The sequence below is a fragment of the Mchenga conophoros genome, linkage group LG6 (assembly GCF_057382185.1).
Source record: "Mchenga conophoros isolate Kocher_MC1m ecotype Shallow Benthic linkage group LG6, M_conophoros_male_GT1.1, whole genome shotgun sequence".
NCBI classification, from domain to species: Eukaryota; Metazoa; Chordata; class Actinopteri; order Cichliformes; family Cichlidae; genus Mchenga; species Mchenga conophoros.
This window is the reverse complement of record NC_140531.1, coordinates 116862-124533: the sequence shown is the minus strand read 5'-3', so window position 1 is coordinate 124533 and position 7672 is coordinate 116862.

The following is a 7672-nucleotide window of genomic DNA, read 5'->3' as shown; positions in this document are numbered from 1 at the left end:
GTCTGCTTCATCTTCAGCTTCATCTGCATCATTTTGTGCCCCAAACATGTGGAAGGCCTTGACAAAGTTGGATCCACTATCAGTTGTGGTTCTTACAACTTTGCCTCTAATCTTGTATTGGCAATGGATATCATCAAGCGCACCAGCAAGCATGTCAAATGTGTGAGACCCTCTCAATCTTTTGCATGCTGGTGCTGCAGATCTTCTTTCCAGGGACTCTTCCCTCCAATGGCATGTGACTCCAAGGTAATTTTTCTGATGAGCTGACCAACAATCAGTAGTGGTAGCAACCAATTTGACTTTATCCAATGCTGCAACCAAAGTCATCTTCATGTGATCAGCAGCTTCACAGATTCTGGCACGGACAGTGGGTCTGGAGATGACTTTGGCTTGAGGTTGTAATGTGGTAACCAATTCTTTGAAAGATGGCTGTTCTAGCACTGCAAATGGCTGTAGACCCTCACATGTGAAATTGATGACAAGCATGTCAACAGTTGCTTGTGGAACATGTTTGTTTGCAGCTCTCAACATCAGGTCTGGTAACTTGGCTTGTGTATTTGCTGAGAGCTTGTTTGGTGTGGCTGTGGTCTTTCGCTGACGAGATGTTGATGCCACAGTGATATTGTACTGCTCAATCTTCGATGGATGTTTCCTCTGTAGAGATAAATATTATCATACGTCAGGTTCATACATTACTTCATAACATCACTGTGATTAACACTACAGGAAAACACATTTTTAAAACATCATTCAACTAGACATGAGCTAATCTTTGATTGTTTAGCATAGTATAAAAGAGTGGTGAATTTGGTCAAATCTTGCAGATATATTGCTGTATTTATTTACAAATGTAAACCAATTTTGAACGATCATTGCAAAAAACATGAATTTCTGTATACATTCTAAGTTCTGTAATCTGTATACTATCTGTAAAAAGAGTATCGACCAATGTATCAGTATCTAAATTTTTAACTCCTTTTTATCAGTATCACCCTAAAGTTTTCAATAATAGTCGGGTTCTAAAAATACTAAGAGAGCAAAATATGTGTATATAGCAAATGTAATTTAAGAAAAGGGATCACATACACAAAAATGCTGCCCATACAGCTAACAAATAAAAACAATCCACATTATGTTCTTTAAAAAAAAAAAATCATATTGGAAAACATATAAACCTACTGATTAAGAGCCATGTCACTATGATAGACCTATATCAGGCCAATGATCCTGATCAACTGATCCATCAGGCTCTGATACATGTCAGCTGAGAGCTGGAAGATTAATTTGAGATGCAGCTCAGCACTGTGTTCAAATTTTGTTTTTGTTTTTTATATAGGCCAGCTGATTGTAGGCCTGTGAGTTTTAAATGACTACAAATTTAATTTATTGTAATGACGGTGGTTATCCAAATAATAAGCTAAAACATTCCTACGAATTTAGCTCAATTATGCACACACACGCACATTAGCTAGCTCCGTCTTATTTTAATATCAGGCTAACCAATGGCGGTGACAATATCTTAGCCAAACTAATAACCTTAACACACATGAAAAATAAGAAGGCAATATTGTACACGTATAGTTGTAAAACCTCTTACCTCAATGTGTTTTTTAAGATTAGACGCTGAAGTCTTGTAAGCTGAAATGACTGTAGAGGTCAAACAAAGGTTTGCACTGCATCTGGACGCTGTCTCCTTTTCTCCCTCTGCACATGAAAAATTCCTCCAGGTATGGCCACGGGCACGCGTCCTCCGTCTTTTCTACGTCGTTTTCATGGTTGACAGTGTTGTCCTCTGTCTCCATTTTGGCTTCTTGTCTCCAAATCTTCCGTCTATAAAGTAGTTTGTACTCCACCATGTAGCACCTCCAGACACCTGTGCCTGCTGCTGCAGCAGAGTTTATCTTTGCTTATGTCTTAAATTGGCCGGTCGGGATTGCACGGCCTTATTGGCTGCAAAAATGCAGACGAAAGGTTTGAATATTAATTCAAATTGTGGGTGTACTCAGTAGTACTCAGTAGATTACATGGTGTAAGTTGTACTCAAGGATGAGTAAAATTACACACTTGAAAAATTACTCATAAAAGTACAAGTACCCAAAAAAATCTACTTAATTACAGTAACGTGAGTATTTGTAATTTATTACTTCCACCCTGACAGTAAATGACCATAAATTAACTGTAATTACACTGTGGTGAGCTCCATTCCTATAGTTCTATCACGTGCACCTGTACACGTTGACAACCGTAACCATGGCCGCCGAGGGTATATAAATGCTGCACAAGGTTCCAAACGTCCGTTTACACTTGCTCGTGGACTTGTTTCGACCTGCTCCAACCTCAGCCTGTGGAAAGCTAAGTTTTGCAAACCATTTTACTAAAAGCGGATATAACTTGAACGCATAACAAGTACTTCATCTGTGGATCGTTTGTACTTGTTTTTTGTTTTTCAAGTTTGAAGATGGCTCGCCGTGGACCCGGACTCCCCGACTGTCACCTGGACTTCGCTGCAGGTACGTTTGAAAATTTCTTAAATGTAAATTACTGTAATAATTTAACAAGTTCCAGTGTGAATATCAAGTTTTAACGTGATCAAATATGTGTATTCAAGATTGTTTCCCGTAAATTGTTTGTATGTTTTAAATTTTCCGGGAGAGGTGTAGAAATTATTAACGACTGATGTATGAATATGAAAAAAAGGTGTTACTTTGATTTGAAGGCTTCAAATTTGACACTTTTCTTTAAAATGAAATGGTTAAAAATAGCTTAATGGACTAAAATTTGTAAAATGCCCAAAAATCAGTTTCTGTGGTAACGGCATCTTCAAGATGTCATGGCCTCAGAACACGCAGGCGTAAACACACAGATCCAGGTCCCCTCCTGACATCCTTTTCTTCTCCGGATCAAAGGCTTTATTGACATAAACTATATTTTTTCTCTGCTGCAAAACACAAAGATAAAAAATACAAATAAAATAATATCAAAAGAATATGAAAACAGTAGTACTAATGGCATTAAGACCTATCTTCTGTTACGGTAATGCTTTTAACCTTATTAGATAGCAGAGAGAGATATTGTACACAGGGATATTTACACAGGGATAGCATGTTTACCACAGATTAGATGTATCTGTCCTTATGGCAGATACAGTCCTTGTGCACATTTCTAAAAATGTGGATTCTGAGTTAAGAGTTTCTGTTTGTTTGTTTGTTTGTTTGTTTGCTTGTTTGTTTGTTTGTTTTTCACTTGACCATCATTTTCAGACATACCTGCAGAGCTTTGTGTGTGCAATTCTTGCCAACTCTTGCCAAGAAGGTTGTGTTTTTATTTAAAAAAAAAAAAAAAAAAATATATATATATATATATATATATATATATATATATATATATATATATATATATATATATATATATATATATATATATATATTTAGGACATGCAATTGGTACATGTGGTCTAAATGTTACATTATGGTTTGCATCCACATATTTAACCTATGAGCTTTTTTTCAAAATGTGTGACATCGTGAATTGTAAATAAAACAGGAGAATGAGCTGCATGGTTAGTTATAAATGTACTGTAGTATATTTATATAATAAGTTACTCATGTCCGGCTATTTACAAATCAATACCTATTATCCATTACCTATTCCAACATAGTGTTTGCATAAAGGCTTACAAGGAACAAATAAAACAAATTGAATGTACACAAAATACAGTGTCATATATAGTGTCAATATAGTGTCACCTTAAAAGTACACAGAGTGAGCTGCCTTGGTGGAGGTTTGGTGGTCTTCTATTAAAAACTTCACTTAAAGATTGAACAAGTAGAAGTGTCATTCAGTCTGACATAAAATGCTTTTCTCTCATCCTCTGCTCAAACTAACAGATGTAGGTCTGTTGCTTTAACACTGGGTGTCTATTACATTCCTAATGTTATTTTAAAAATTGTTTCCTCACAGGGCGTCTTGACTATGTGGTTGAACGCCCTGCAGAAGAAGGCCTTCCTGAAGTCATCAGGATCCTGGATGACAGTCTCTCAGAGCACCACCTCTTCTGGTGAAGCTCAGGACACTGATACCCAGCGTATCAGCGAAGGTGAGTATGGTGAGTATTTTATCCCTCTCTCACCCTCACCCTCTTCTGATGAAGCACCAGATGCTGATGTCGGTGAACAGCAAGGTGAGTATGGTGAGTACCCCCCCTACCTACCTGTAGACGATGAAGAGTTAGTGAACAGACTGACAATTCATCTGACTGGAACGACTCAGAAGAGTGGGGGGATTGGCTTAGCGATGACTCTGGGTATGACACCATGGATGAGAGAGATGATTCCCCTCTCATCCGGGAGCACCCTCCAGAGCCCGTTTTGGCACGATTGGCAACGTCCTATTGCTCCAGGTGCTGCCCCCATCCCCATGCCGCCTTTCGGCCAGGCCAATGCCCCACTCTTCCCTCGAGTTGTTGCCCCAGTTGGTGATCCGCCAGCTGCTCCTCCCTCAGCTGCTCCCTCAGCTGCTCCCTCTGCTGCTCCCTCTGCTGCTCCCTCAGCTGCTCCTCCCTCAGCTGCTCCCTCTGCTGCTCCTTCCTCAGCTGCTCCCTCTGCTGCTCTTCCTCAGCTGCTCCTTCCTCAGTTGCTCTCTCTGCTGCTCCCTCTGCTGCTCCTTCCTCAGCTGCTCCCTCTGCTGCTCCTTCTTCAGCTGCTCCCTCTGCTGCTCCTTCCTCAGCTGCTCCCTCTGCTGCTCCTTCTTCAGCTGCTCCCTCTGCTGCTTCTTCCTCAGCTGCTCCCTCTGCTGCTTCTTCCTCAGCTGCTCTCTCTGCTGCTTCTTCCTCAGCTGCTCCTCCCTCAGCTGCTCCCTCTGCTGCTTCTTCCTCAGCTGATCTCTCTGCTGCTCCTTCCTCAGAAAAGAGAAGCAGAGAAGACATCTGCACCGAAGAGGTAAGTGCAAAGAGGTGCAAGGTGAGTGACCAGTTTGATGCCCCTTCAACATCCTCAGGTAGTTTTGGAGTCAGACGTTTCTGGGAGAGGCCTTTTAGCCTTTCCATGGATGACAGTGACTCTGATTAGTTTATGTTAGAATGTGTTTTTAAACTTTGTTTTTACAGATATAAGAACATGTGACTCGCACATGTGAAATGTATTGCTTTTTTTGTTGATATGTGACATTAATATTAATATTACATTGTGAATTAAAGGTAGTTTTTTAGTTGTTATTACTTCCAGTTACGTCCAAGATGGAGCAAACACCCCACCCAGAAGACAGCCTTACCCCAACCAACCCGATGAGAAGGATGGATGACCAAGTGAAAAACGGGAGAGTGGTGCTGTGTTCCAACTATGTAAGTTATCACCTCACATTGACAACAAACTGTATTGAAGACAAAATTCTTCCAATAGTTGGTATAAATCATCATCCTATGTCAGCAGCACTGTAGGTTTAGCTTTATTTATATTTTTCATGTGTATACGTTGGGTTTAAAATTGCTTTTTAACAACATACTGCAGCTACCAACAATGAAAATGCTGTTTTGTGTTAAAATGACGTCTTTCTTGTGTTATTACTTTGCAGGGCAGCTGAGAGTGGACAGAGCTGCACAGAGGACCAAAGATCCACTCTCAGCACTTCATACCTGACTGGCCACAGCACCAACCCTCCTCACCCAGGGTGAGGAGGGTCCTGACCCCGCCTGCACAGAGGGAGTTGTGAACATGCACTTCTGTGTCGGTGGGTTTAGGATCCTCCTCACACTCACACTGATGAAGACTGTCACTGGAAGATGTCTCCATTGCATCAGCAGGACGTAAGCATTTGTAAAATATTACAGTTTGTGATGTTTTGTACATATTTTTATTGCATCATTTTAAAACTATGAGATATAAAATAAACCAATTTTCATAACATTTTCTGTGTATTTAGTTGTTTTCTTAATAAGTTATTTGGAACATCATTGCAACCTGTCAGCTTTTTATTGAGGATTTAGAAAGTTGCTGGGTGGCCCGAGTGTGTAGAGTGGGGTGTTGTTTTTGTCACATGGTGAAAGTGACCTCATGGGGAGCAAAGAGAACAACTGAACAATTTGGGGATTCACAGACTTTCGTAATCGCTAAAAAACAATTATAAAAATTGTTCTGTGTGAACTAAAGCTCAAATATAAACCATCCTGACACTGACACAAATGATCTGCTGTTTATAAGCAGGACAGTGTTTTCATGAGCCTGGATGAAGCTAATTTGCATGAGTTTAACCTGCTGGTCAAAAACTTGCATGACTCTGATATCACTCTAACTTTCTTCTGTTTATTTATTCATTTTGCTAACTGTAGTAGATTAATATGTTCACCAACTGATTGTTGGCCTGAATGTTTGAATGTTTGCAGTTTCAGGTCCTACTGATCAGTTTTAAGTATTGTAGAAAGTGAGCAGCAATTGAATCAAGTCCTGGGATGAAATGGGACAAAGGGGTAATGTGACAGCCACATTAGTTCCCTTCCCTCGTTTAACAATGTGTAAGCAGACTGCTTTAACCTGCAATTTACTGCATGTTGTTAGGCTGCATGGTACAACCACAGTCTGCTAACCACCCGTGGTGATCGAAGGTTTTTGAGGTCTTGCTTGAGCTACTGATGAAGTTTTATCAAAGCTTGTTAAGTTTCCCAACCACATTTTATCCTGATGGTCCAAGGCTTAAATCTTTATGCTCACAGACGTACTTCTGTAATTAATCAGTGACCGATTTATTACTTTAAGTTACAGTGTGAGGGGCATTTAATGAACATAAATCAGATTTAACTGGATTATGTGTTTAGGTCAAGAGACACAGACCTTCATCTTTAAGAGGCTCTTCTTGAATATCTAATCACGATGTTTGCCATGCAAGTACACTGGACGGTTTGTTTTAACAGAATCATTTGAAGATTCTGATGAAATGAAGTATTGTTTCAATGAGTTGTGGCACCATTCTTGCTTTAGCAGTGAAAGGAGTCAGGTAGGGCTCCATCAGGAAGAGGGCCCCAGAGGTCCTATCCCCCCGCCCACTTCCCTGGGGCTTGAACATCAGTGGATTTCCACTTAAGCAAAGCCTCATCAAGTTCCTGCAAAAGCACCATACACACACTATCATGTACAGAGTGTGGATGCTGTGTCTAAGACCACGATCATTGTGTTCCCACCATCTGGTGCAAGCTTCATCTGTTTCACTGTGTTCTCCTAAAGGCCAAGACAGCAGGACAGTGAACTCAATCTCACTTATAGGTGCCAGAAATCAGTGGATGTGAGATTAATGGTGGTAATCAGGTTATGCATTTGTTGTCTTCTCAGCAGGTGGGAAACATCTCTCTTTATTTGTTTATGTACATGTGTATCAGAAATCTATTTTCCTGTACAGCTCAGGTTTAAGGCACAATGTTGATCTAATCTAATGAAGATCAGTGAAAATACTGACATTAGTGACGTTAACCCTTGACTAAGAGTTTCTTAGTCAATTGTTAATGGGAACACATTTTCCACACCACCATCTCTAAGATGTGATGCTACATGTGCAGCAGCAAACGTCCAAATAGTACCGATCAGAAGGTTGGAGGTTCGATCGCAGCCTGATCTGATCTGTATCTCAAAGTATCCTTGGACACGATACTGAACCCAAACTGCTCTTTCATGTGTCCATCAGAGTATGA